Source organism: Saccopteryx bilineata, chromosome 5, assembly GCF_036850765.1.
Source record: "Saccopteryx bilineata isolate mSacBil1 chromosome 5, mSacBil1_pri_phased_curated, whole genome shotgun sequence".
In the NCBI taxonomy this organism is placed as follows: Eukaryota; Metazoa; Chordata; class Mammalia; order Chiroptera; family Emballonuridae; genus Saccopteryx; species Saccopteryx bilineata.
This window is the reverse complement of record NC_089494.1, coordinates 137,099,142-137,119,885: the sequence shown is the minus strand read 5'-3', so window position 1 is coordinate 137,119,885 and position 20,744 is coordinate 137,099,142.

The window sequence follows — 20,744 nt, the reverse complement described above, 5'->3', positions numbered from 1 at the left end:
AACTTGCTTTTATAGAAACCAAGTAAATACTGATGCAGACTTCTTTGTTATGTATTTATTTGGTTATTTCAACAGAAATTTGGAAGGAAAGGGGAAAGTACCTAATGCTTAAATACAGGGGAAATTATCTGCACTTTGGACTAGGAATCTATTCATTTCCTTTTACAAAAGTAAGGTCTTGTGTTAAAACTCATTATTGCCTGACCAGGTGATGGTGCAGTGGATAGAGCATTGAACTGGGACGCGGAGGACCCAGGTTCGAAACCCCGAGGTCACCGGCTTGAGCGTGGACTCACCAGTTTGAGCACAGGGTCGCTGGCTTGAGTGTGGGGTCATAGACATGACCCCGTGGTCACTGGCTTGAGCCCAAAGGTCTCTGGCTTGAAGCCCATGGTCGCTGACTTGAACTCAATGTTGCTGGCTTGAGGAAGGGGTCACTCACTTTGCTGTAGCCCTCCCCCCCCATCAAGGCACATATGAGAAAGCAATCAATGAACAACTAAGATGCTGCAACGAAGAATTGATGTTTCTCATCTCTCTACCTTCCTGCCTATCTGTCTCTCTCTCTATCTCTGTCTCTCTTACTTAAAAAAAAAACAAAGAAAAACCCTCATTATTTACATTATTTAATGTCCAATTTTTAAATATAAGTCCATGTTCCCTCCCCTATTCCTATCCAATTTTATTCCTCAGCTTTCTCCCCCAACACATCCCTCCCATTACACTCTAGGGTACTATCCTGATACTTGCCTATTTTATTCAAGGAATACAAATTTATTTTAATATTCACCCCAGTCTGTTTTAATTTTTAAAAGCCTATTACATTTCCATTACATAACAAAAATTTATTCCTGTTTAAAATTGATTTTTTTTGGTCAATTAAATGCACCAGCAGAGATGTTATTTAAAGAAAGACTTCAGTGAATCATTTTGCAAAGTAAAGACATTTTATGCAATGTGAATAAACTCCTATCACAACCCATTTCCACCTCCTCATCCCACTAGCAACAATATAAAAAAATTTGTTTTATAAATTTGAATTTCTGAATAGTAAAGGGGTTTACCACATTTCATTTAAAAACCAAATATAAACATTTACATGGCTCTCTCCTTTGTATAAATAATTATTGTAAATAACCCTAGATGGGGTGTCCAGGTGCATCTCAGTTGGGGCACATGCCGGCGTCTGTCTCACTATCTCCCCTCCTCTCACATAAAAAAAAGACATACCTCAAAAAAATAAGAAAAGTTTAAAAAATAACGGAAAGATGGAAAGTAGACTCGTAGACTCTCCAATGAGTTGTGTTGATAATCACTAGACAAAGAAAAGGAAATTATTTTTTTAATGGTGTATTAATAAAAAATTCAAGAGAGGTGGGCCACCCATGTCAATGCCGGTAACCTTGACCACTCCCACTTTCCCTAACCAGTAAATAAAACTTTGTCAAATCAGCTGCTCACTAAGATCCCTCCCAGACCTTATGTTCAGTCGTCAATCTACACGAAGATGGTTGCTGCTTTCTTCTGTCTTTTTCAAAGCTCAGCTGAGCAGTGGCATTTGGTAAATCAAAATAGAAAGACAAAAGTAAAAATAAACTTGTCTGGCTTTCTCTCTTGAAAGAAGAAGCGAGTTGACTGAGACAAACCCATTCTAGCCTCCAGGGCCCCAGGGACTTGTGGAACTTTTTGACATGCACTGTTTGTTTTCAATGGGAAATTACTCAAAATGTAATAAGGAAATATTTTGCTGAGTAAATAGATTCGTTTACATCTTGTGGCATGGATGGTTAAAAAGAATCCTGGCCTTTTTGCTCACTTGGCTGAAATCCCTAGTCACAGAGAGGGATTTCTCTTTTCACTAGTACTTCTGTCTTTCCAAGGGTTTTTTTTTTCCTTCTCCTTCTTTTGAAATCAGATATTTTAAGACACTTGAAATCCAGGGAGGAAAGAGAGACTTTATTCTACAGAAAATTATTAATGTTTTGTGGTCATAGTCTTTCCAGGACCCCCTCTACCTGTCTTCATCGAGAGAATTCTAGCTTTGTCCGCTCGGAGCCTGAGCTTATGATGGAGAATTGAGGCAATGGGGAAAGCCAGACATGCCCTGGAAGGGTGAGGGCATGGAGTTTATATTGGAAAGGAGGAGATTATTCATGAGAAATAAAACTGGAGATGAAAGGGAGGATAGACAGAGGGAGATGGAGAGTGGCAGGACTTGGGCCATAGAGAAGATCTGAATTGGGAGTTAAGAGGGAGGAAGAAACAGGTTTCTGGGGTCAGCTTTGACTTCTGTGAGGAGTGTGGAGAGTGGAGGCACCTCAGGGAAAGGACTCAGGATGACTGCGCTAAAGGTGCAGCACTCTCCATGTTTCTTGGCAATCGTTTCTAAGTAAAAGTTGGAACTAATTACATTTGTTTTTAACAGACTGCTGTTCTTTGCTTCAGATGTATGTGCTGGAGTTAGGCCAGGTGGGTTCCAGTTAAATTTGAGTTCTGCCACAAAAGCCAAAGGTTGTATATCACACGAGGCCCTTTTCTTTCTCTTTTCCTTGAGCCATGCCCCATCCTTCTGCCTCCATAACCATTCTTCTTCTCCTTGCTCACCAGCCTTCTCTCGGCTGTAGGCTGCCCCTTAATTCCTCTAATCCCAATACATTTGAAAAAATATCAGTATGCAATACCAGCAATGTCACCTCCTTTTTGTCCTCATTTGCAGTCTCTGAGTTTGAGATTGGAAGTGATTACTCCTTTCAAAATGATTGCAGGATATTCCCTAGTAACTGGCTACCTACAGTCATAATGATATTATTTTGAATAACAAAACCCTAGGCTGCAGTGGAAATGTTCAATGTTGGGTCCTTGCTTCCTCACATATTACACACACACACACACACACACACACACACACACACACAGACACACACTCGTCCCTGCGCCTTTGAACACACAAGCACTCCTTTAATAGTAGCTGCCAAGTCCTATGTATTATACTTATGCATTCATTCAACAAAAAGTCATCAGTGGACAAAAGATGGCAGCGGAGTAGGCAGACACACAGACACCCAGCTCTCAACACCAAACTGGAATACAAATCAATTTAGGAAAAATCAGCATGAAAAACCAACACTGAACTGCAAGAACAGCTCTCAAAAACCAAGGAGCAAAGAAGAAGACACAATAATCCTGGTAAGGAGTGCCTGAATCTCCTCTGCTTACAGGAACGGAAGGGGGGGGGGTGAGGCTGAGAGCCCAGAGAGGATTTCACAGAGGAAAAAGAGTAGAAACTACTGCTCACAGCCACTTACCTGGCGACCAGGGAGCAAGGTGGGTTGAAAAGACCAGCTTATTTCCCAAGTGGAAAGGACAGGGAGAGGGACAGACTGTAAGGGGCTAAGGTATGCAAGAAACGAAATAAAAAAGCTGACTCATTCGTGCTTGAGGCGGCCATAGCTGGGGGAGGGACTGAACCTTTCACAAAACAGAGCTGAAGTGCTTCCGGATCAGAGATCTCCGGACATCTATCCAGCTCCAATCAGTGCAACAGACACAGCTGAAAACAAGAAGTGGGGAGGAGGGGCAGTAACTCAGGTCTCCATGGAGATCTGAGATACACCTCCCCCTACTGAAGCTGAGAAAAACCCTGCCCCCAGTGAGATTAGTTGGTGGAAGAGACCTTCAGTGTCTCAGGCTACACCCACAACATTCCTGGTTACAGTTTAAAGGAAGCCCCCTGCTGAGATCAATTAACAAGACTATCACCTGTTAAGAAAACAAACAAATCAAGACTTCAAAGCAGCCCAAATCTGAAAGTGGATTACAAATAATAGCTGATACCAACCCAAGAAGACCTAGAAATAACACAACTGAAAACTGGAGGCAGACTAAAACACCATGATGAGAAGACAAAGGAGTGCAACCCAAATGAAACCACAAGAGACATCTTTAAGAGATGAGCTGAGTGATATGGAAATAATCAAACTTCCAGATGCGGAGTTCAAAATAATGATTGTAAGGATGCTTAGGGATCTTAGAACAACAATGGAGGGGCAGTTTGAAAACCTAAATAGAAGAGGGATGATGTCAGAGTAATGGTGGGGTAGGAAGCGATACCGATAAATCTCCCCCAAAACTCAACAAGATCTTCAACCAGAAACAGAAAAACCTATACTTGGAGCCTCCAGATGCTTTGCAATACACCCGAAGGTATGGTCGAGCGAAAAATTGGCTTAATATATAACCAAACCCCGAAGGAAATAGGGAGTAAGAAATGCTCCGCCTTCCTCACTAACCTAAACAGGGCGGCTTTCTCTGGTAACTGTGAAAATAGAAACTGAGGCGGGCAAAGGGGGTGAATAGATCCAGGCCATGGCACAAACAGCCAAAACAGGCTGTGGCACGAAGATCCAAGCCGAGGAAAAACTGATCCTGTGGCAACCCGGGCAATACAAGCTAACACTCGCGCCAAACCCAAAGAAAGAAAGACAAGCGGGGCAGCCATTTTACCCGATCTCCTGCTCGGTGCGCAGTTAGTGGGCGAGAGATTTCTTCCTAAGCCCCGGGAGTGGGTGCCCGTGTTGCCCCACAGAGAGGCAGACTCAGAGGCCTTTCTGTGGGCCGAAAGCAGAATCTCTGGGCAGCCCAAGTGCCCTGGGAAAGCCGCGAACGGGAGGGAGCGAGAACTAATTCGAACGGTGGAAATTTTCCGTGCTGGTGGGGGTTTCACTCAGAGGGAAACGCGGCCAGCCTCATATCCTGGTCTGCGCGCGCATATAGCGAGAGATTCCTCCGAGTGCCTTGGCAGTGCGTGCCCGTGTTATCGCACAGAGGGGCAGAGTCAGGGGCCTTTGTGTGGGCCAAAGCGGAATCTCGGGCCGCCCCAGCGCCTTGCAAAAGCCGCGCACGGGGACGGAGCGAGAGCCAATTCCAATGCTGCAACTTTTCCATGCGGTTGGGGGTTTCACTCAGAGCGTGAGACTGCTGGCTGGATATCCTGGTATGCGCACGCAGATAGTGAGTGAGAGATTCCTCCAAGCTCCCCGGAAGTGGGTGCCCGCCTGTGTTACCGGACAGAGTGGCAGAGCCAGAGGTCTTTGAGTGGGCGGAAAGCCCGCCTGATTATGCTAGCAGCTCTGACTGACTGAGCCTTACCCAGAGCCCTGTGCTGAGTGGAAATAGAGTGGGGAGTTGCCAGCTCTTTGAGCCTCTTACTATCCAGGCAGAGGCAGCAGCAACCCCATAGCTGGATTATCAGGCTACTAATTGAGGAAGGAAAGACTAGGAGAAAGGCTCCAGGAACACGGACTCTCTCACTGTCAGAGCCTATAAATGCTAATGAGCCTCGACTGCCAACAAGACTAAAGCACAATACATGACATTGCCATAGAGACTTATCAACTGCAATCCTCTACCTGAGCGTGCCAAAGGGGCAGAACCTGGGGTACAGAGTCACCGACCAGGAAGAGGGAGAGAAAAGAAAAAGCAAGAAGATAACCTCTCAAAATCAAGAATAATCTGCAGACTTTATAACCTATCCCATTTTATTATATTTGTTCGTTTGTTTCTCTTATCTTCATTCTTGATACTTTTTTTCCTCCTCCAATTTGGCCGATTAACTCTCTACCGGTCTTACTCTCTCCTCTCCTTGAACTACACTACCCATAAGTGTTACATCTCCCATTATCTTTTCTCTCCTCTTCCTTTCTCTCTATGAGGGTTTCACTCCAAAACCCTTAACTCTCTCTCTCTCTCTCTCTCCTTTCCTTTTTCTTCTTTTAGTGGTTCCCTCTTTTTTTCTCTCTCTCTCTCTCTTTTCTCCCTCTATATTAGTTTCTTCCTTTCTCCTTTACATCTCCTCTCATTCAAACCTCAATAACAAACAAATTATCTTATCTGGGACTCAAACTTATGTTTGTGGCATTTTGGGGGGTTTTTACTTCACCTTTTTAACTCACTAGCAGTGCTCCCATCCCTGGCTCTCCATTTTATCTAGTTCTTGTTCCACTAAATACAATAGTATTTTTTTAATTTGTCCCCCCCATTTTTGTGTTCTCCTCTTATTCCTCTCATCATAACTCTTAGACAACCAACACCTAAAAGCAAATCATTTTATTCTTGACCCAATTTTTTTCCTTATTTGCTTTTTGTGGGTCCATACCCCCTTTCTTTTCTTTTTTTTTTCTTTTTTTCTGCCCCTTTATTATTTTTCCCCAATTCAGGCCCTCCATCACAGGCATTGTTTGTTATAATTCACAGTTCACCACAAGATTTTCTCAAGAAAGAGGGGAGAGGAGAGGAGAGGAAAAGAGTAGGGGGGGAATAATTTCCTTTTTAAAATTTTTATTTTATTTTATTTTTCTTTATTTCATTATTAATTTTTTTTAAAAAAAACAACTCTTTTCGATTTTTTATTTATTTTTTTTAACTTTTTATTCTTTATTAAATCTCATTAATACTATCAACAAAACCACCCTCAGATGCTATTAAGGAAGAGAAAATCGAATATCATGGATACAAAAGAAAGAGAGGTAACACAGCTAGATGAGGAAAAATCTATGGAGAAAAAATTTAATATATTGGAAACCTTGGAGCTAAATGAAAGAGAATTCAAGACAGAAATCCTAAAAATCCTCCGAGATATACAAGAAAACATAGAAAGGCAATTTAGGGAGCTCAGAAAACAACTCAATGAACACAAAGAATATATGTCCAAGGAAATTGAAACTATAAAAACAAATCAAACAGAGATGAAAAACTCAATTCACAAGCTGAAAAATGAAGTAACAAGCTTAGCTAATAGAACAACAGGTCAGATAGAAGAGATGATTAGTGAAATAGAAGACAAGCAACTTGAGGCACAACAGAGAGAAGAAGAAAGAGACTCAAAAATTAAAAAAAATGAGATAGCCCTACAAGAATTATCTGACTCCATCAAAAAGAATAACATAAGAATAATAGGTATATCAGAGGGAGAAGAGAGAGAAAATGGAATGGAGAACATACTCAAACAAATAATAGATGAGAACTTCCCAAGCCTGTGGAAAGAACTAAAGCCTCAAGTTCAAGAAGCAAACAGAACTCCGAGTTTTCTTAACCCCAAAAAACCTACTCCAAGGCATATCATAATGAAATTGACACAAACCAACAGCAAAGAAAAAATTCTCAAGGCAGCCAGGGAAAAGAAGAATACAACATATAAAGGAAGGCCCATTAGATTATCATCAGATTTCTCAGCAGAAACTCTACAAGCTAGAAGAGAGTGGACCCCAATATTTAAAGTTCTGAAAGAGAGGAACTTTCAGCCACAAATACTATACCCATCAAAGCTATCCTTCAAATATGAAGGAGAAATAAAAACATTCACAGATACAGAAAAGATGAGGGAATTTATCATCAGAAAACACCCACTCCAGGAATTACTAAAGGGGGTTCTCCAATCAGATACAAAGAACAAAAAAAAAACAGAACCACAAGTAAAAGCTCCAAGAAGAACACAATAAAACCAAATTTAAACTGTGACAACAACAAAAAGAAAGAGGGGGAGAAGATGGAGATTAACAGTAGCAAAGGACGATGAAGTGCAAAAGTATTCACAAAATAGTTCGCTACGATGAACAGGGTAGGGACCCTTTTCATTACTCAAAGGTAACCACCACTGAAAAAACCCCCACAGAAGCACATGAAATAAAAAAGATAGCAAAGGAGCAAAGATGTATGGAATACAACCAAATAAAAACAAAAGATAGAAAAACAAAAGAGAAGGATCAAACAAGACACAAAACTAACAGAAAGCAAGATATAAAATGGCAATAGGGAACTCACAAGTGTCAATAATTACACTAAATGTAAACGGATTAAACTCACCAATAAAAAGGCACAGAGTAGCAGAATGGATTAAAAAAGAAAATCCAACTGTATGCTGCCTACAGGAAACTCATCTACGTAACAAGAATAAAAACAAATTCAAAGTGAAAGGCTGGAAAACAATACTCCAAGCAAATAACATCCAAAAAAAAGCAGGTGTAGCAATACTCATATCGGATAATGCTGACTACAAGAAAGGAAAAATACTCAGAGACAAAATGGCCATTTCATAATGGCTAAGGGGACACTGAATCAAGAAGGCATAACAATTCTTAATATATATGTGCCAAACCATGGAGCACCAAAATATATAAGACAGCTACTTATTGATCTTAAAACAAAAACTGACAAAAATACAATCATACTTGCAGACCTCAATACACTGCTGACGGCTCTAGATCGGTCATCCAAACAGAGAATCAACAAAGACATAGTGGCCTTAAACAAAACACTAGAGCACCTGGATATGATAGACATCTACAGGACATTTCATACCAAAGTGACTGAGTATACATTTTTCTCCAGTGTACATGAATCATTCTCAAGAACTGACCATATGTTGGGCCACAAAAACAACATCAGCAAATTTAGAAAAATCGAAGTTGTACCAAGCATATTCTCTGATCATAAAGCCTTGAAACTAGAATTCAACTGCAAAAAAGAGGAAAAAAATCCCACAAAAATGTGGAAACTAAACAACATACTTTTAAAAAATGAATGGGTCAAAGAAGAAATAAGTGCAGAGATCAAAAGATATATACAGACTAATGAAAATGACAATATGACATATCAGAATCTATGGGATGCAGCAAAAGCAGTAATAAGAGGTAAGTTCATATCACTTCAGGCATATATGAACAAACAAAAGAGAGCCCAAGTGAACCACTTAACTTCCCACCTTAAAGAACTAGAAAAAGAAGAAGAAAGACAATCCAAAACCAGCTGAAGAAAGGAGATAATAAAAATCAGAGCAGAAATAAAAGAATTAGAGTACAGAAAATCTATAGAAAAAATTAATAGAACAAGGAGCTGGTTCTTTGAAAAGATCAACAAAATTGACAAACCCTTGGCAAGACTTACCAAGGAAAAAAGAGAAAGAACTCATATAAACAAAATCCAAAATGAAAGAGGAGAAATCACCATGGGCACTGTAGCTATACAAAGAATTATTGTAGAATACTATGAAAAACTTTATGCCACTAAATTCAACAACCTAGAAGAAATGGATAAATTACTAGAACAATACAACCTTCCTAGACTGAGTCAAGAAGAAGCAGAAAGCCTAAACAGACCTATCAGTAGAGAAGAAATAGAAAAAACCATTAAAAACCTCCCCAAAAATAAAAGTCCAGGCCCTGATGGCTATACCAGCAAATTTTATCAAACATTCAAAGAAGACTTGGTTCCTATTCTACTCAAAGTCTTCCAAAAAATTGAAGAAGAAGCAATACTTCCAAACACATTTTATGAGGCCAACATAACCCTCATACCAAAACCAGGCAAGGATGGCACAAAAAAAGAAAACTACAGACCAATATCTCTAATGAATACAGATGCTAAAATACTAAACAAAATACTAGCAAATTGAATACAACAACATATTAAAAAAATAATACATCATGATCAAGTGGGATTCATCCCAGAATCTCAAGGATGGTTCAACATACGTAAAACGGTTAACGTAATACACCATATCAACAAAACAAAGAAAAAACCCCACATGATCTTATCAATAGACGCAGAAAAGGCTTTCAATAAAATACAACACAATTTTATGTTTAAGACTGTCAACAAAATGAGTATAGAAGGAAAATATCTCAACATGATAAAGGCCATATATGTTAAACCATCAGCTAACATCATATTAAATGGCACTAAACTGAAGGCTTTCCCCCTTAAATCAGGAACAAGACAGGGTTGTCCACTCTCTCCACTCTTATTTAATGTGGTACTAGAGGTTCTAGCCAGAGCAATCAGACAAGACAAAGAAATAAAAGGCATCTATTTCGGAAAAGAAGAAGTAAAGGTATCACTTTTTGCAGATGATATGATCCTATACATCGAAAACCCCAAAGAATCCACAAAAAGACTACTAGAAACAATAAGCCAATACAGTAAGGTCGCAGGATAGAAAATTAACATACAAAAGTCAATAGCCTTTCTATATGCCAACAATGAAACAATTGAGAACGAAGTGAAAAGAATAATCCCCTTCATGATTGCAACAAAAAAAATAAAATACTTAGGAATAAACATAACAAAGAATGTAAAGGACTTATATAATGAAAACTATAAACCATTGTTAAGGGAAATCGAAAAAGATATAATGAGATGGAAGAATATACCTTGTTCTTGGCTAGGAAGAATAAATATAATCAAGATGGCTATATTACAAATTTAATGCAATTCCCATCAAACTTCCAATGATGTTTTTTAGAGAAATAGAGCAAAAAACCATCAGATTTATATGGAACTATAAAAAACTCCAAATAGCCAAAGCAATCCTAAAGAAAAAGAATGAAGCTGGGGTCATTACAATACCTGACTTCAAACTCTATTATAGGGCCACGACAATCAAAACAGCATGGTATTGGAAGAAAAATAGACACTCAGACCAATGCAACTGAATAGAAAGTCCAGAAATAAAACCACATATATATAGTCAAATAATTTTTGATAAAGGGGCCAATAACACACAATGGAGAAAAGAAAGCCTCTTCAATAAATGGTGCTGGGAAAACTGGAAAGCTACATGCAAAAGAATGAAACTGGACTACAGTCTCTCCCCCTGTACAAAAATTAACTCAAAATGGATCAAAGATCTAAACATAAGACCTGAAACAATTAAGTACATAGAAGAAGACATAGGTACTCAACTCATGGACCTGGGTTTTAAAGAGCATTTTATGAATTTGACTCCACAGGCAAGAGAAGTAAAGGCAAAAATTAATGAATGGGTCTACATCAGACTAAGAAGATTTTGCTCAGCAAGAGAAACTGATAACAAAATAAACAGAAAGCCAACTAAATGGGAAATGATATTTTCAAACAACAGCTCAGATAAGGGCCTAATATCCAAAATATACAAAGAACTCATAAAACTCAACAACAAACAAACAAACAATCCAATAAAAAATGGGAAGAGGATATGAACAGACACTTCTCCCAGGAAAAAATACAAATGGCCAACAGATATATGAAAAGATGCTCATCTTCTTTAGCTATTAGAGAAATGCAAATCAAAACGGCAATGAGATACCACCTCACACCTGTTAGATTAGCTATTATTAGCAAGACAGGTAATAGCAAATGTTGGAGAGGCTGTGGAGAAAAAAGAACCCTCATACACTGTTGGTGGGAATGTAAAGTAGTACAACCATTATGGAAGAAAGTATGGTGGTTCCTCAAAAAACTGAAAATGGAACTACCTTACGACCCAGCAATCCCTCTACTGGGTATATACCCCCAAAACTCAGAAACACTGATAAGTAAAGACACATGCAGCCCCATGTTTATTGTAGCATTGTTCACAGTGGCCAGGACATGGAAACAACCAAAAATCCCGTCAATAGATGACTGGATAAAGAAGATGTGGCACATATACACTATGGAATACTACTCAGCCATAAGAAATGATGACATTGGAACATTTACAGCAAAATGGTGGGATCTTGATAACATGATACAAAGCGAAATAAGTAAATCAGAAAAAAGCAGGAACTGCATTATTCCATACGTAGCTGGGACATAAAAGTGAAACTAAGAGACATTGATAAGAGTTTGGTGGTTACGGGGGGGAGGGGGGAATGGAAGAGGGAAAGGGGGAGGGGGAGAGGCACAAAGAAAACAAGATAGAAGGTGACAGAGGACAATCTGACTTTGGGTGATGGGTATGCAACATAATTGAACGACAAGATAACCTGGACTTGTTATCTTTGAATAAATGTATCCTGATTTATTGATGTCACCCCATTAAAAAAATAAAATTATTATATAAAAAAAGAAAACCTAAATAAAGAAATAGCAAGTATAAAAAAGAACCAGTCGGAGATGACAAATACAATATCAGAAATAAAGACTACAATGGAAGGAATTAAAAACAGGATAGATAGAGCAGAGGATCGAATCAGCGAGTTAGAGGACAACTGGAATGAAGGCATGAAAGCAGAGAAGAAAAGAGAAAAGAGACTCAAAAAGTCAGAGGAAACTCTTAGAGAGCTCTGTGACAACATGAAGAGAAATAACATCCGCATCATAGGGGTTCCTGAAGAAGAAGAAAAGAAACAAGGAATATAGATGTTGATCAATCATATCATAGCTGAAAATTTCCCTAAATTAATGCAAGAGAAACTCTCACAAGTCCAAGAAGCACAGAGGACTCCATTAAAGAGAAACCCAAAGAAACCTACACCAAGACACATCATAATTAAAATACCAAAGCTAAGCGATAAAGAGAAAATATTAAAAGCTGCAAGTGAAAAAAAAGTTATCACCTACAAAGGAGCCCCCATAAGGATGACATCCGACTTCTTAACAGAAACACTTGAAGCCAGAAGGGAATGGCAAGAAATATTCAAAGTAATGCAGAACAAGAACCTACAACCAAGACTACTTTATCCAGCAATCATTTAAAATCGAAGGAGAAATAAAAAGCTTCCAAGACAAAAAACAACTCAAGGAATTCATTACAACCAAACCAGTGCTGCAGGAAATGGTAAGGGGCCTGTTGTAAACAGATCAAAGTGGGAAAAGAATATAGCAAAAAAAGAAATACACCTTTAAAGAAGAAAATGGCAATAAACAACTACATATCAATAATAACCTGAAATGTAAATGGATTAAATGATCCAATCAAAAGACATAGGGTAGCTGCGTGGATAAGAAAACAGGACCCATACATATGTTGTCTACAAGAGACACACCTTAGAACAAAAGACACACATAGATTGAAGGTGAAAGGATGGAAAAAAACATTTCATGCAAACGGAAATGAAAAAAAAGCTGGGGTAGCAATACTTATATCAGACAAATTGGACTTTAAAACAAAGGATATAGTAAGAGATAAAGAAGGCCACTCCATAATGATAAAGGGAGTAATCCAACAGGAAGATATAACTATTATAAATATCTATGCACCTAATATAGGAGCACCCAAATATATAAAACAGACTTTGATGTATTTAAAGGGTGAGATCAACAGCAATACTATAATAGTAGGGGATTTCAATACCCCACAAACATCACTAGATAGATCCTCAAGAAAGAAAATCAACAAAGTAACAGCAGACTTATTGGAAACACTAGATCAACTCGATTTAATAGATATCTTCAGAACCTTTCACCCTAAAGCAGCAGAATATACATTCTTTTCAAGTGCTCATGGTACATTCTCTAGGATAGACCACATGTTAGGGCACAAAAGTGCTCTCAACAAATTTGAGAAGACTGAAATCATATCAAGCACTTTCTCCGATCACAACGGCATGAAACTAGAAATGAATCACAGCAGAAAAGCTCAAAAATTCTCAAACACATGGAAACTAAATAGCAGGGTCTTAAATAATGAATGGATTAAGAATGAGATCAAAGAAGAAATAAAAAAATTCCTAGAAACAAATGACAATGAGCATACAACAACTCAAAATTTATGGGACACAGCGAAAGCAGTGCTGAGAGGGAAGTTCATAGCACTACAGGCACACTTTCAGAAGCTAGAAAAAGCTCAAATAAACAACTTAACCCTGCATCTAAAAGAATTAGAAAAAGAACAGCAAGTAAAGCCCAAATGTAGTAGAAGGAAGGAAATAATAAAGATCAGAGCAGAAACAAATGACATAGAGGCTAAAGAAACAATATAGAGGATCAATGAAACTAGGAGCTGGTTCTTTGAAAAGGTAAACAAGATTGATGAACGTTTAACTAGACTCACCAAGAAAAAGAGAGAGAGGACTCAAATAAATAAAATTAGAAATGAGAAAGGAGAAATAACAACTGACACAACAGAAATACAAAATATTGTAAGAAAATACTATGAAGAACTGTACGCCAAAAAACTAGACAGCCTAGATGAAATGGACAAATTCCTTGAAACATACAATTTTCCAAAAATCAATCTGGAAGAATCAGAAAACCTAAACAGACCGATTACAACAAATGAGATCGAAACAGTTATCAAAAAACTCCCAACAAAGAAAAGTCCGGGGCCCGATGGCTTCACAACGGAATTCTACCAAATATTCAAAGAAGAACTAACTCCTCTCCTTCTCAAACTATTTCAAAAAATTCAAGAGCAAGGAAGACTTCCAAGCTCCTTTTATGAGGCGAGCATAATTCTGATTCCAAAACCAGGCAAAGACAACACAAAGAAAGAAAATTATAGGCCAATATCTCTGATGAATATAGATGCTAAAATCCTCAACAAAATATTAGCAAACCAGATCCAACAATATATGGAAAAAATCATACACCATGATCAAGTGGGATTTATTCTGGGGAGGCAAGGCTGGTACAATATTCGTAAATCAATCAATGTGATTCATCACATAAACAAAAAGAAGGAGAAAAACCATATGATAATTTCAATAGATGCAGAAAAAGCATTTGATAAAATCCAGCACCCATTCATGATCAAAACTCTCAGCAAAGTGGGAATACAGGGAACACACCTCAACATGATAAAAGCCATCTATGAGAAACTCACAGCCAACATCATACTCAATGGGAAAAAATTAAAAGCAATACCCTTAAGATCAGGAACAAGGCAGGGGTGCCCCCTTTCACCACTCTTATTTAACATAGTCCTGGAAGTCCTAGCCACAGCAATCCGACAAGAAGAAGAAATAAAAGGCATTCAAGTTGGAAAAGAAGAAGTAAAACTATCATCATTTGCAGATGATATGATATTGTATATAGAATACCCTAAAGTCTCAGTCAAAAAACTACTGGACCTGATAAATAAGTTCAGCAAAGTGGCATGATATAAAATCAATACTCAGAAATCAGAAGCATTTTTATACACCAACAATGAACAGTCAGAAAGAGAAATTAAGGAAACAATCCCCTTCACAATTACAACCAGAAAAATAAAGTACCTAGGAGTAAACTTAACCAAGGAGACTAAAGACTTGTACTTGGAAAATTACAAAACATTGATAAAAGAAATCAAGGAAGATACAAACAAGTGGAAGCATATACCGTGCTCATGGTTAGGAAGAATAAACATCATTAAAATGTCTATATTACCCAAAGCAATCTATAAATTCAATGCAATACCCATTAAAATACCAATGGCATACTTCAAAGGTATAGAACACATATTCCAAAAATATATATGGAACCAAAAGAGGACACAAATAGCCTCAGCAATCTTAAAAAAGAAGAATAAAGTGGGAAGTATCACACTTCCTGATATCAAGTTATACTACAAGGCCGTTGTACTCAAAACAGCCTGGTACTGGCATAAGAACAGGCATAGAGATCAATGGAACAGAACAGAGAACCCAGAAATAAACCCACAGTTCTATGGATAACTGATATTTGACAAAGGAGGTAAGGAAATACAATGGATTAAAGACAGCCTCTTTAACAAATGGTGTTGGGAAAATTGGACAGCTACCTGCAAAAAAATGAAACTAGATCACCAGCTTACACCACTCACAAAAATAAACTCAAAATGGATAAAAGACTTAAATGTAGGCCGTGAAACCATAAGCATCTTAGAAGAAAACATAGGCAGTAAGCTCTCGGACATCTCTCGGAGAAATATATTTGCTGATTTATCTCCACAGGGAAGTGAAATAAAAGACAGGATAAACAAATGGGACTATATCAAACTAAAAAGCTTTTGCACAGCTAAGGACAACAAGAACAGAATAAAAAGACAAACTACACAATGGGAGAACATATTTGACAATACATCTGATAAGGGGTTAATAACCAAAATTTATAAAGAACTTGTAAAACTCAACACCAGGAAGACAAACAACCCAATCCAAAAATGGGCAAAAGAGATGAATAGACACTTCTCCAAAGAGGACATACAGATGGCCAATAGGCATATGAAAAAATGCTCAACATCACTAATCATTAGAGAAATGCAAATTAAAACCACAATGAGATATCACCTCACACCAGTCAGAATGGCGCTCATCAACAAAACAACACAGAATAAGTGCTGGCAAGGATGTGGAGAAAAGGGAACCCTCCTGCACTGCTGGTGGGAATGCAGACTGGTGCAGCCACTGTGGAAAACAGTATGGAGATTCCTTAAAAAACTGAAAATCGAACTGCCTTTTGACCCAGCTATCCCACTGTTAGGAATATACCCCTAGGATACCATAGAACTGCTCGAAAAGGAGAAATGCACTCGCATTTTTGTGGCAGCATTGTTCATAATAGCGAAGATCTGGAAACAGCCCAAGTGTCCGTCAGAGGACGAGTGGATTAAAAAGCTTTGGTACATATATACTATGGAATACTACTCAGCCATAAGAAATGATGACATCGGATCATTTACAATAACATGGATGGACCTTGACAACATTATATGGAGTGAAATAATTAAATCAGAAAAGAAACTAAGATGAATCCATACATAGAAGGGACATAAAAATGAGACTCAGAGACATGAACAAGAATGTGATGGCAACAGGGGCGGGGGGGTTGGGGGAGGGGGGATGGGGTGAAGAAGGAGAGAGGGGTTAGGGGAGTGGAGGGGCACAAAGAAAACCAGATAGAAGGTGACAGAAGACAATTTAACTTTGGGGGAGTGGTATACAGCACAATCAAATGTCAAAATAATCTAGAGATATTTTCTCTCAACATATGTACCCTGATTTATCAATGTCACTGCATTAAATTTAATATAAAAAAAGTCATCAGGTGCCTTGTACCAGGCATTCATCAAGTGTTGAGGATATAGCAATACAAAAGGATATAGCAAAACAGACCAAAATCTTCTGCTTTCATGGTGTTTGTAGTCTAGTGGAGATCATCTGTATTTGTATATGTTATCTATAAGATATATACTCATTATTGTATACTATAATGTGCAATAATATATAGGTATAATATTGTATATTATACACTATATTATACATAGAATTATATTATTAGCACAGATGTCTAGTATCTGTATATAAATTATTAGCTCAATAGGTAGTAGTAAATGCTGAGACTTAAAACTGAAGCAGGGATAAGAATAGGAAATGTCAGGATGAAGAGAGGCAGTTGAAACTTCAGATGGGGTGGCCAGGGGAGTTTTCTCTGAGAAAATCCTATTTGAGAAAGGACCTGACCGCCTTGCAAAGGGGTCATTTCATGAGAACAGCTGTGGCGGGGGGGAGGGGCTGTGAGGCAGGCAGGACCGGAGAGGCTGCGGGAGAGGAGAGCAGTGTGAGATATTTCAGAGAGTTGAGGTGGAGGGGAAGATCATGTACAGCCTTGTAGGACATTGTGAGGACTCAAACTTTTACTTTATGTGAGATGCGAAGCCAGTGGACGAATTTTTGAGAAGAGAAGAGACATGATGTGACTTAAATTTTAACAAGATCATTTTGGCTTCTGTTTTTAGAATAGACGGGACAGGGGAAGAAGCAAGAAAACTGACTTTGAAGCTTCTGTGGTAACCTGGAGGAAAGAGGATGGTGGTTTGCTTCAGGGTGGTAGCAGACGATGCAGTGAGAAACTGGATTCGGACTTATTTTTAAGGAAAAGCTAATGTGATTTGGTGACCATTTAGATACACTACCTTGAGGTAGTTTCCTTTCAGTCTTAGTTTGTTGAGTGTTTTTATCATTAAAAAGTTGATGTGTTTTCAAAAAGTTTTCCTGCATCAATAGAGATGATCATGTGGATTTTGTCCTCTGTTCTGTTAATGTGGTGATTACACTAACATTTGTATGTTTAACCAGTCTTATATCCCAGGAATAAATCCCTCTTGGTCATGGTGTATAATCCATTTAACATGGTGCTGGATTTGGTTTGCCAGTATATTTTTAAATCAATGTTCATCAGAGATAAAGGTATGTGGGTTTTCTTTCTCCTCCCTCCCTCCCTCCCTCCCTCCCTTCCTTCCTTCCTTCCTTCCTTCCTTCCTTCCTTCCTTCCTTCCTTCCTTCCTTCCTTCCTTCCTTCCTGCCTTCCTGCCTTCCTGCCTTCCTGCCTTCCTTCTTGCCTTCCTTCTTTTCTTCCTACATTCTCTCCTTTTTTTTCTCTTTCTTTCTCTCTCTTTGTCCTATAGTATCTTTCTCTGGTTTTTCTATCAGAGTGATACTTGCCTCATAGAATGAGTTAGGAAATGTTCCCTCCTCTTCAATTTTCTAGAAGCATTTGAGAAGGACTGGTGTTAGTTATTCTTTAAATGTTTGGAATAATTCGCTAGTGAAGACATCTGGTACATGACTTTTCTTTGTTGAGAGTCTTTGCTGATTCTATTTCCATATTAGTTATAGGTCTATTCCAATTTTATATTTCTCATGAATTAATTTTGGTAGGTTTCTAAGTATTTGTTCATTTCATCTAGGTTATATAATATTTGGCAGTCGATTATTTATAATCTTTTATAATCCTTTTTATTTCTGTTGAATCAGTGGTAATGTCCTTGTTTTCATTTTTTCCCCTTTTTAAAAATCAATTAATTAATTAATTAAGACAATTAAATTTAACAAGGTGACATTGGTTTAGTATGATGTTAGCTGATGGTTCGTCATAAATGGCCTTTATTATGTTGAGGTTTTTTTCTTCAATACCCATTTTGTTGCATGTTTTAAACATAAGGATGCTGTATTTTATCAAATGCTTTTTCTGCATCTATTTATAGAATCATATTGTTTTTTGTTTTGTTGATATGATGTATTACATTAATCATTTTACGTATGCTGAACCATCCTTGTGTTTCTGGGATGAATCCCACTTGATCATGATGAATTATTTTTTTGATATATTATTGGATTCAATTTGTTAGTATTTTTTAAAGGATTTTTGCATCTGTATTCATTAGAGATATTGGTCTATAGTTTTCTTTTTGTGTGTGTTTTCCTTACCAGGTCTTGGTATGAGGGTTATGTTTGCCTCATAAAATGTGTTTGGAAGTATTACTTCTTCTTCAATTTTTTTGGAAGACTTTGAGAAGAATAGGAACCAAATCTTCTTTGAATGTTTGGTAGAATTCACTAATATAGCCGTCTGACCCTGGATTATGTCAGAAATCCACACGATCATCTCCATTGATGCAGGAAAACTTTTTGAAAACACATCGACTCTTTAATGATAACTTTGATAATTGTTTCTATTTCCTTCCTGCTTATTGGTCTATTTAGGCTTTCTATTTCTTCGTGACTCAGTCTAGGAAGATTATATTGTTCTAGGAGCTTATCTAGCTCTTCTAGATTGTTGAATTTGGTGCCACATAATTTTTCATAGTATTCTGCAATAATTCTTTATATATATATGTCTGTTGTAAATTCTCTTCTTTCATTTTGGATTTTATTTATGTGAGTCCTTTCTCTTTTTTCTTCAGTGAGTCTTGCCAGAGATTTGTTGATCTTTTCAAAGAAACAGCTCTTTGTTGTATTAATTATTTCTATAGTTTTTCTGTTCTCTATTTCATTTATTTCTACTCTAATTTTCATTATTTCTTTCTTCTGCTGGTTTTGGATTGCCTTTGTTCTTCTTTTTCTAGTTCCTTAAGTTGTGATGTTAGATTGTTTACTTGGGCTCTCTCTTGTTTTTTCATATAAGCCTCTAATAATATGAACTTCCATCTTATTACTGCTTTTGCTGTATCCTGGAGATTTTGATATGTCCTGTTGTCATTTTTATCTGTCTATATATTTTTTTGATCTCTGCTTTTATTTCTTCTTTGACCCAGTCATTTTTAGAAGTATGTTGTTTAATTTCCACATTTTTGTGGGTGTGTTTACTTCTTTTTTGCCGTTGAATTTGAGTTTCAAAGCCTTATGGTCAGAGAATATGCTAGGTTATAATTTCAATCTTTCTGAATTTGTAGATGTTAGTTTTTTGGCCCAGCATATGGTTTATTCTTCAAAATCTTCCATGTACACTGGAGAAAAATGTATACCCTGACGTTTTGGGATGAAATGTCCTATAGAGGTCTATTATGTCCATTTGTTCTAGTGTTTCATTTAAGGTTGATATTTTTTTATTGATTTTCTGTTTGGATGAACAATCTAAAGCCATCAATGGTGTATTGAGGTCTCCAAGTATGATTATATATATTTTTAGTTTGTACTTTTAGATCAGTTAATAGATGTCATATATTTTGTTGCTCCCTGGTTTGGTGCATATATATTAAGAAGATTTATGTCCTCTTAATACAATGTCCCCTTTATCATTATGAAATGTCCATCTTTGTCTCTGGTTACCTTTGTCTTGCAGTCAGCACTGTCAGATATGAGTATGGTTATACCTGCTTTTCTTTGGATGTTATTTGCTTGGAGAATTGTTTTCCAACCTTTCACTTTTGATCTATTTTTATCCTTATAGCTTAGATGTGTCTCTTGAAGGCAGCATACTGTTGGGTTTCACTTCTTGATCCAATTTGGTACTCTGTACCTCTTTTTTATTAATTTTAATGGGGGTGACATTGATAAATCAGAGTACATATGTTCAGAAAAAACATCTCCAGGTTATTTTGACATTGGATTATGTTGCATACCCAACACCCAAAGTTGCATACCCAACACCTAAAGTCAAATTGTCTTCTGTCACCTTCTATTTCGTTTTCGTTGTCCCCTCCCCTCCCCCCACACCATCCTTCTCCCCCACCCCCCCGTAACCACAACACTCTTGTCCATGTCCATGAGTTTCAATTTTGTGTCCAATTTATGTATGGAATCATATAGTTCTTAGTTTTTTCTGATTTA